Source organism: Neofelis nebulosa, chromosome 14 (genome assembly GCF_028018385.1).
Source record: "Neofelis nebulosa isolate mNeoNeb1 chromosome 14, mNeoNeb1.pri, whole genome shotgun sequence".
In the NCBI taxonomy this organism is placed as follows: Eukaryota; Metazoa; Chordata; class Mammalia; order Carnivora; family Felidae; genus Neofelis; species Neofelis nebulosa.
Genome location: NC_080795.1, coordinates 3,789,196 through 3,799,684, shown reverse-complemented (window position 1 = coordinate 3,799,684; position 10,489 = coordinate 3,789,196). Strand labels below are relative to the sequence as shown.

At 41.2% G+C, this 10,489-nt stretch overlaps 1 pseudogene; it reads left to right on the top strand.

Moving 5' to 3' along the window:
• The first annotated feature begins 7,077 nt into the window (after positions 1-7,077).
• Positions 7,078-8,343, top strand: LOC131495057 (polyadenylate-binding protein 4-like; annotated as a pseudogene).
• The last annotated feature ends 2,146 nt before the right edge of the window (positions 8,344-10,489 follow it).

Below are 10,489 nucleotides of genomic sequence, written 5' to 3'. Positions count from 1 at the left end.
TTCATGTTATCAGTGAGGCTTTCAGTCAGCAGGAGGCTATGAGTAGTTAAGTTTTGGGGGAGTCAAAAGTTACATATAGAATTTAGACTGCATGGGGGTCAGTCCCCCTAACACCATGTTGTTCAAGGGTCAACTGTATAAAAGTACAAAACGCTTACCGAATAAAAAAGTAACATCATAAAAGCACAAGAGTTGTTACGTAATAGACCATCAAAATGATCAGAAAAATTTGAAAAAGAACTCTCTATGTGATCGAATATATATATCCGTCTAAACTGAATAACAAAGTCTAGTTAATTTTTCATCGTAATTCTTCTCTCTCAAAATTCATCTATCATTTTCCATTGTACCATCATACCCGCTTCTGGGTGGCCATCATCTCTCATCTGGACTCCTGTAATATCTTCCAAACTGACCTTCTTATATCAGTTCTTGTCTCTTCACCCTCATTTGCTACAACTAGAGGATTTTTATTTTTAAATGTATATCTAGTCACGGCCTGCATTCTATTATGTCACAATTGCCTTGACCACCACCTGCTAAGTTTTGTCTCCCCACCGCCATGTTCTCGTGTCCATCAGCCACATCTATTGGCCGTCTTTTTTACTTGCTGTCATTTTCTGTTATCCTTTCCTCTCTTTCTCCAGGTAACTCTACTTTTTCCTTCCTGTGTCAGCTAATCACCATGTCCTCATGGAAGTATCCTCTGCTTTGCTCGCTGGGATTTTCCCATTATGATATAAAATTATAGCACTTTGTATTCCTACTTGATAGTACTTCTAAAGAGTGTAACTGTGTATTTATCTGAGTGACTCTTTTATTAATGTCTGTCTCTCTTCCCAAATGTAGACCCCACTGGGAAAGGATGCGAGGAGCTTTTTTTGACCTATTATGAGCACCTACCGTAATGTCTGTCACACTGTGGTTTTAAGCATGTATTTGCCAAGACAAATGATTGAATAATTAGACTTTATGTGATGAAAGCATAATTGATCCAAGAAAATGCTACTACAGTTACTGACATACGAATATTAGTTTGTTAAATGAGGGTGATCAGTGTGGCGTGCCATGATCATAAAAATAAACAAAATGGAACAGAGTAAATGGATTCCACATTCATTATTTTTTATTATGCATAACACAAGAAGCATCATTTGTCATTGAAAACTAAGTGGGTGTTAAATAAACAGATATTTACATAACCAATTTGCATTTTTTAAGTGAGTACATTTAATTCCCATACATATGGCTATAAGAGAGAAAAAGAACACTCATTACTTTTGACAATAATTTAACCCTGCAGAATTTATCCTAAGGAAATTATCTGAACTTTCCTTAACATGACTTTGGCCTTGTCCATCTGTCTGTCCTCAGCTGTCACTCGGCTCCCAGATGCTCCTACAGTTGTAACAACACGACATTTGTCTGAGTTCACTGTAAGCTCCATCTTGCCTCTAGTTCTGATTCCATAGCTGCTTTTTAAGATGATTTTAACTTTCAGGAGTTTTAGCTTTACAATAAATTTTAGGGACGCCCGGGTGGCTCAGTCAGTTGAGCGTCCGACTTCGGCTCAGATCACGATCTCACAGTTCACGAGTTCGAGTCCCGCGTCCAGCTCTGTGCTGATGGCTTGGAGTCTGGAGCCCGCTTCGGAATCCGTGACTCCCTCTTTCTCTGCCCCTCCCCTGCTCATGCCCTGTCTCTTCCTGTCTCTGAAAAAGTAAATAAATGTTAACAAAAAATAAAATCGAGAGAAAGGTACAGAGATTTCCAGTGTAACCCTTGTCTCTATTCATCAGTAGCCTCCCCCATCATCAACATCACACACTAGAGTGGTATATATATATTTTCACCAAGAATGAATCTGCACTGGCACATCATAATTACTCAAAATCCATACCCGAAGTTCATTATGTACACTCTTGGCATTGTACATTCTACAGGGTGGACAAGTGCACAAGGACATGCGTCCATTGTTATAATAGCATACACAGTGCTTTCACTCCCCTAAAATCCTCTGTGCTTTGCTAACACATCTTTCTCCACTGACACTCCCCTGCAACCACCGATCTTTTCACTGTCTCCGTAGTTTTGCCTTTTCCAGAACGTCATAAAGGAAAAATCACACATTATGGCGTCTTTCCAGATTAACTTCTTTCACTTGATCATGCGGACTTACGGTTTCTCCATGCCTTTTCGTGGGGTGATGGCTCATTTCTTTTCAGTGATGGAATATAGCTGCTTTTTTATTTGCCTGAAATCTTAGCGTTCCCTTTCTCTTTCACCTTCGTTCTCCTCATAACCTGACGCCTACTCTACTCATGCTTCAATACTTATAACGTGTATTTTCCTTTATTTTAAATTATCTGCCTCCCTTTCTAAACTGTAAATTCCATAAGGGGACTAAGAGTGTCTGTCCTTCCACCATAACACTACAGTGCTTATCACAGAGGTAGACTAACATAAAAGCTTAGTAAATATGTGAAAGCAAAGGACTCAAGAGTATAACATTATTTCATTTTTTTATAGTTGCAAAATATGGAGGTAAGTGTCCAGTACATAAGCGTTTTATTAAATGTTTGTTTATTTATTTATTTTGATGAGAGAGACAGAGACAGAAACAGAGAGAACACGAGTGGGGGGAAGGGCACAGAGAGACAGGGAGACAGAGAATCCAAAGCAGGCTCCACACTGTCAGTGCAGAGCCCCACGTGGGCTTGAATTCACAAACCTGAGCTCTAGTCAAGAGTCAGCTGCTTTACTGACTGAGCCACCCACGTGCCCCCAGCACATAAATGTTTGTGCATGTATTTAGTAGAATACTGTATTATTAAAAATTTTAACCATATAACAGGCCTCAAATGATAATGAAATGATATAATAGTGGTGAGTAGGATGAAAACTACACTGTATACAAATTATTTGGAAATGGCATGGAGCAAGACGTTTAAACTTTGCAAGAGGACTGGGAAAGTTGGAGTGATTTTCAACATTTAGCATCACAAGGTATTAAATATGTGTATGCTACTTACTTGGCACCAATAAATAAAGTAAAAATTGGTCGATAGATAACAAAGATCCTTCCCATGGATTTCTGGTTTCGATTTTTTCAAGTAAAGAAAAACTCTCTTTGCTGTATGGACAGTACCAAGACACTCGTTAATCCAATCAAAACATTATTCAGAATGCAAACACATGAATATGACTTCTGGTTGCAGTGGCCAGTGCTGAATTCAGTCACTTTGTCTCCTTGATGTGATCACACAGACACTATAAATATAAGCTAAGTGGGTTGTTTTCTTGGCGCATGTATACCTGCGTTTACCATTTACCTATGTAACAGCATGTCATAGTGAGAATCTATCTCGTTTGTACACTACAGGAATAATGGAAGATAGTGTTAACTTGTTACCTACAAATATACATGGACACTAACATACACATAAACGAAGAAACGCAAATAACGCGTATTGGATGTATATTAATACATTCTCAGACATCAGGTTAACACGAGAGAACACGCTTCCACCCGAAAGTCTTTAAAATGCTGAGTGTGTGTGTGTGTGTGAGTGTGTGTCTGCATCTTTGAAGAAAATGAACCTATAATAGTCATGAGAGTGGGTAAAAAAAAAAGAAAGAAAGTGCTATCAAGAGAAAAGATTTAAACTTTTTTTGTGGTTTAATTAAACAAAAATCCATTGTCTGAGAAAAAGCACATCCAAAGGCTCATATAATCAAAGAAATGCTGCAGAGCTTGAAGTAGGTCTGGCCTGAGTAGTAATCCCAGGATGAGGAGTATGGGAGACGGCAATCTCAGAGCAAGTGGGTCTGGGGCAGCACTATACGGATCATTAACTTGGGTAATACATTTTTTTCATGGATCTCTTACCTCTACCGCACTGAATAGGCGGCAACGGAGGCATTTATCCAGAATGTAAGGTACTGAGGAGGAGTCTTGGTCATTCAGGAAAAGCAGAGCCTCAGACAGCGTGTAAGTACCCAAAAGGAGGAAGGAGTCCCACCATCCAAACAAATACAGCAGGTACTGACAACGTTTCCTTAGGTCTCTTAAATGATTGCTTTTATAGAACAGGTAAACATACGTTTTAAACAGGAAGGTGGGTTGATAAAGGGACATCGCTAAAAATCACAAAATAATGTCAGACTACGCCAACACCTGAAGGTGCCAAGAGCAAATAGAGGACATGTTGAAATGAGACACAACTTGTGAAGATCCAAGAGGCTAGTATGTTCATTATCATAAAATAGAAAGACCTGGAATTCTGCTTATGCTTAAGATATAGGCCACAGCCTCCAGTCTGTCCCGAGATGATAACTAGATAAAACAAGTAACTTAAAAAAATCATTACATATATCTATATACATATACATATATATATGTATATGTATATAGATATATGCATATACATATATATACAGATACATATACACATATACACATACATACATATACATACACATATACATAGATATATACATATACATACACATATACATAGATATATACATATACATATACATAGATATATACATATACATATACATACACATATACATAGATATATACATATACATATACATATACATATACATATACATAATGCCAGATATCTGAGGAAACAAATATTCTAAAGAAACTAAATTTTATAGTGTGAAGTGTTCTTTTAGCTGAGCAGAAATCAACTTTCCTCCCTGAGAAATGTGTTGAGTATAAAAATAGGCAAGGAAAGCACTAGGCTTGTCGTAGACAAAGGGACTCTTTGTGAAGGAGGAAAAACCAATTGCGGCATTAAGGGCCATGTAAACTGTTGGGACAGACTGGGATTTTTGATAAATCCCAAACGTTCAGCTGCCAGATGACACCAAAGGATTTTCTTTAAGTAACGGTTAGTGTGAGAAATGGGGTCTTGGATGAAAAGGTAGAGAGAGAAAGCCCACATTTCTTCAGTGCATAAGGAAAAAACTTCTAGCATAGAGGACAAGCCTGTGATTGACACAGGATGGGTCTTCCATTCCTGAATGCAACCTAGCCCTAACCCAGATAATTTAATCCAAATGCTCTTCCGCTCACCCCACGGATTCTGATAAGTACAATTATTACTATGCCACGATGACCAGTACACGGTCAGGAAAACAGGAGAAGAAATAAAGCAGCCAAAACAAGCAAAGTGGCATAAATATTTAAAAAGCAGGAGGAAGGGAGCCTCGGTGGGTCAGTTGGTTAAGCATCTGGCTTCAGCTCAGGTCACGATCTCGCAGCACACAAGTTCGAGCCCCGCGTCGGGCTCTGTGCTGACAGCTCAGAGCCTGGAGCCTGCTTTGGGTTCTGTGTCTCCCTCTCTCTGTGTCCCTCCCTCACCCGCGCTCTGCCTCTCTCTCTCTCTCTCAAAAACAAATAAGCATTAAAAAAATAAACATCTAAAAAAATAAAAAGTAGAAAGAAAATAAGGGCATGCTACGTTTAACAGAACAACAGAAAGAATAACAGGTGGCTATTTCTAAAATTTTTTTTAATGTTTATTTGTGAGAGAGAGAGAGAGAGAGAGAGCATGAGTGAGGGAGGGGCAGAAAGAGAGGGAGACACAGAATCCGAAGCAGGCTCCAGGCTCCGAGCTGTCAGCACAGAGCCCAATGTGGGGCTCAAACTCACAAGCCACGAGATCATGACCTGGGCTGAAGTCGGAGGCTTAACCAACTGAGATACCCAGGCACCCCAACAGGTGGCTATTTCTATGAAGCCATGAAAACCAGAAGACAATGAAATGCACATGGACTGGGTTTACTCCCACACTTTAAAATGACAATTAATAAATAAAAATAAATGAACGAATGATTGAGTGAATGAATGAATGTATGAATGGAGAAAGAAAGGAAGTAGAGAACATATTAATGGAGAAAGATGCACAGAGTGAGACATTGAGAAATCTGCAGTTAGCTTTGAGTGTTCAGCCAAGTACTGATCAGGGCATTCAGGGTCTGGAGGAAAGTTCTGGAAGCCATAGCATCACATGAGAGGATCAGAGGCAACAGTACCACGTGCTCATGCAGCCAGGGCAATGACTCTCCTCAGGCAGGTGGGAAGCCTCACGATTCCTGGGCGTAGAGTCATGGTTCACGAAAAAGTTAGAGGTGAACCAAACTCAGGTCTGGTCTCACCTAAAATACCTTAAAATCAAGGTATGAAAAGATCAAACCATCTCTCTGCCCAGGGACTCCGTGGCCTCATCAGCTTCAGGCCCAGCAGCCTAACCAGAGAGAGAGAGAGAGAGAGAGAGAGAGAGAAATTAAAAAGAAGGAGGGGGAGCAGAGGAAGAAGGAGAAAGCGTAGAAAAGAAGGAAAAAAGACATACTTTAAAATAAAAATATATATAATTAAGAAAATTAGAATAAAATAAATAGAATAGAATAGAACAGAATAGAATGGAATGGAAAAGAGAACATGCGAAACTTTGTTGGACTCTGGGCAGGGAAGCTTCCTGGCACGGTCGGCTGGAGTTGGCTGGTGAGTCAGCAGCAGCTACGCGGGTCCTTGTTCCCGCCTGTGAGCTGCCCACACTGGGTGTGGGGATGACCGCATGCCCGGTCCTCCCAGAGTTTACGCGGTGGCAACTACAAATGTTTGGTTTCCCCCTCCCACTGGCTGTTGGCATCTTAAACGTCCAGGAGCTCGAAGCCTGTATCTACAGAGCAGTGAATGTCCCGGGGGCCCCTTGGGAGCAGCCTTTGGCCGCCTTGTGAAGGACAATTGAAAATTTCAAGCTCCCACGGGGATCATATTGGTTTTGAAAGTCTGCTGTGTTGCTGCCGTGCCCTGAACTCCTCTGTGGAACTCTCTGCCTTTCTGAGCCACAGCTTCCCTTAGCTTCACTCCGTGCCAACTGTGGGCGCAGCCTGGGCCACAGCTCTGAGAAGAGCCCCCTTCAATCTGTGTGCTCCTCATGGGACATCCTCCCGGTGAGGCTCGGGGTGGCGGGGGCAGGGGAGAGCAACGCTTCTGCCCCTGGCTGCCCCTGTATGGGACTTACCCACCCTCGGAAGGCAGGGAGGCCTTGCCAGATGAAAAGCTGTCCTGCTGGGCCTGTGCTGTCCATCCAGGTCTGACGTGATCACCTGTGCCCCCTGGGTTACAACTCCATCAACTTCCAGCAGCCTATTGATGCCAGGTATGCCTTGGGCACCACGAAATTTGATGTGATTAAGGGAAAGCCACTTTGCATCATGCGTTCCCCCTCTCGGCGAAAATGTGCTCTGAGGAATGTCTTCAGCGAGAACGTGGACAAATCTCTAGGAAACAAGGCAATGCATGACACTTTTTCTGCCTTTGGAAACATTCTGTCCTGCAAGGTGGTGTGTGATGAGAAAGGCTCTCACGGTTATGCCTTTGTCCTCTTGGAGATCTAAAAGGCTACTGACAAGGCCTTGGCTCCTCTATGACTATGAAGTGCTTGTGAGCAGGTTCAAGTCTCCCAAGGGTGGGAAGCTGAGCTGGGAGCCCAAGCCAAGGAATGCACCAATGCTTACATCAAAAACTTTAAGGAGGGGGTGAATGGCGAGAGTCCGAAAGAGCTATTCGTCCAGTTTGGCAAGACCTTAAGCGTCAAGGTGGTGAGAAATCCCAGTGGGAAATCCAAATGCTTTGACTCTGAGCTGTGAAAAGCATGAAGGTGCCAATAAAGGCCTGGAAGAGATGAATGGAAAAGAAAAGTCATATTTCTAGCCCCTTCACAGGAAAAAAAAAAAAAAGCGAATGACAGGTTGAGTTAAAAATGGAGATTTGGACAGCAGAAACAAGTCAATTCATCGATATCGGGAAGTGAACCTCTACACTAAAGAACTTGGGTAACTCCATTGATGATGGGAAGTCAAGGGAAGAGCTCTCTCCTTTCGGATCACTCACCTGGGCTAAGGTAACGCGGGAGGAGGGGGAAAGCATAGGGTTTGGCTACATGTGTTTCTCCTCCCCTGAAGAGGCAGTCAAAGTAGTCACTGACATGAATGGAGGCATGGTGGCCCCAAACCGCCATATGCTGCCCTGGCCCCCGGGAAGGAAGAGAGAAAGGCTCAGCTGATCGATGAGGCCTAAACTATACTGGGAACAAGGCAGGAGACCTTACGGCTTCCGAGGAATATCACGCACTCTACCCCAGCCTGGGCCTTGTCCAACCCTTCTACCATCTGGCTCCAACTGGCAATGTCCCAGCCTCTGGTGGCCTCCGTACTGCCACTCAGAGGGTCGGTGTTCCCGCAGCTGACGTGCAGAACATAGCGCCTCATGCTGCTCTCGCTGCTCCTACCCTACAAATATGCTCCCAGTGTCTGTAGCCCTCACATTGTCTGTTGTCCAGCCTCTGCAGGCACCCCAGCCCACATTCCACATGAACGTGCTAAAGACACCTCCATGCTGGCCACAGTGCCTCCCCAGGAACAAAAGCAGTTGCTGGGTGTTCTGCTCATCCAACCAATGAATCCAGACTGACTGGAAAGACTACAGGACTGACAAATCCAGGCTGCTACACATGCCACAGTCTACTGAATCCCTCCACTCTAAGATGGGCCACGCTGTGGCTTTTCAACACATTCCTCATGCCAAGAGAGATGGTTCCCGTTTCCATTGCTGCCTCTTCGACAAGGAAGAAAAAATTCAAGCACGAAATAATGCCTTATGGAATTCGACTCACGATTTGGAGATTTCCTAGCTCATTCTATGGACCTCAATACTGAGAACAACAAATTACAAATTTAGTAGGTCATTGTATATCAAAAGGTCAATTATGAAGTGCGGAGAAATTTTCCATTAAAGAATATATTCTCTGGGTTTTCTGCTATTGCCCAGAGAGTGTTCACGATTTTTTCCTATTCTGGGCTTGGATTTTTCCCTCCAGAAATTGGTTTTGTTTAATGTACCTAAGTCTTAAGTTTCTCAATTAAAAAACTTCGTAAAAAAAGATCAAGCCAGTTCCAAGTAATTTAAATGTATCTCAAATAAAACTGAAAGGTATGGATGGGAATAATAAAATATTCAGTACCATGAGAAAACATTCACAATATCTAGAATTCTATCAATGATTACCAGAGAGGGAAAAAAAATCAAAATATGTCCCTTAATGAGGAGAAAAAAAATCCCTACTCATCCAGAATTGACAGTAATTAATGAAGATATTAAATCAGTTACTATAACTCTATTGCACGTGTTCAAACTTTTAGTAGATGTGGAATAAAAAAGACCCAAATCAAACTTCTAGAGCTAAACCTACAATATTTCTGGATGGATTAACAGCTGATTAGATATACAGAAGGTGAAATTAGTGAAGACAATGCAATAAAAATGATCAAATTGAAACATGGAAAGAAAAAACTTCACAGAGTATCATTGACCTTGGATCCAATTTCAACCAACCTAATCTATGGTATTCAAAGTTTCCAAAAGAGATGTTTACAAACTATTTTAAGATATAATTGCCCGAAATTCTCTAAATTTATGAAAACTATAAACCACAGATGTGAGATGCTCAATGCAGCTTTTTAATCAAATCGATAAAAACCTGTGATAAATAGAAAATTTTATAAACAGCCAAGGAACAAAGATAATTACAAGTTATATACAGTAGAACAAAGATAAGAATGTGTGCAAATTAATAAAAGGAAACCTTTAAAAAACTGAAGTCAGGATGCCAGCAGGGGGAGCTCTAATGCCCTGCCACTTGAGGTCGCTTGCAGACCCAAAAGTTAGATATACCTTGTAAGTCCACACTACTTGATTTTCTACTTTACTACCCCAGCAGGAGGGAGAAAGAATGAAACATACTCTAACTTATAAATAAGTCTCAACACATCTTAAAAGTAATCAACTTACACTGAGGTTTTACTCCAAATTCTAAAAAATATAATTAAATCGGAAATCAATAATGAGGGGGGCCTGGGGCGTGCGGTCAGTTAAGCTTCCAACTCTTGGTTTCAGCTCAGGTCATGATCTCACAGTGTGTGGGTTGAAGCCCACATTGAACTCTGCCTTGATGGTGTGGAGCCTGCTTGAGATTATCTCTCTTCCCTCTCTCTCTGTTCCTCCTCCCCTCTCTTTGTCTCTCTCTCAAAAATAATTAATAAACATTGGAAAAAAGAGAAATCAAAATGAAAAGATATCTGGAAAATCCCCAATTATAAGGAAAACACAATATATTTTCATCCTAGTGAAAATAGGAAAAAATATCAAAGTTTGTGGGATGCTGACAATGGTGCTTAGTAGATTATAGCAGTTAAACACACACATTAAAAAGAAGAAAGAGCTAAACTCAGTGATCCCCAACTGCCGTCTTATGTCACTAGAAAAAGAAAAGCAAGTACAATAAAAATACGCAACTGGAGGGAAATATTAAAAATCATAGTAGAAACCAATGAAATAGAAAATAAATAAAAATCAGTAAACCCAAAAGCTAGTTCTTTGAGAATACACAAAAAATTGATAAGCCTT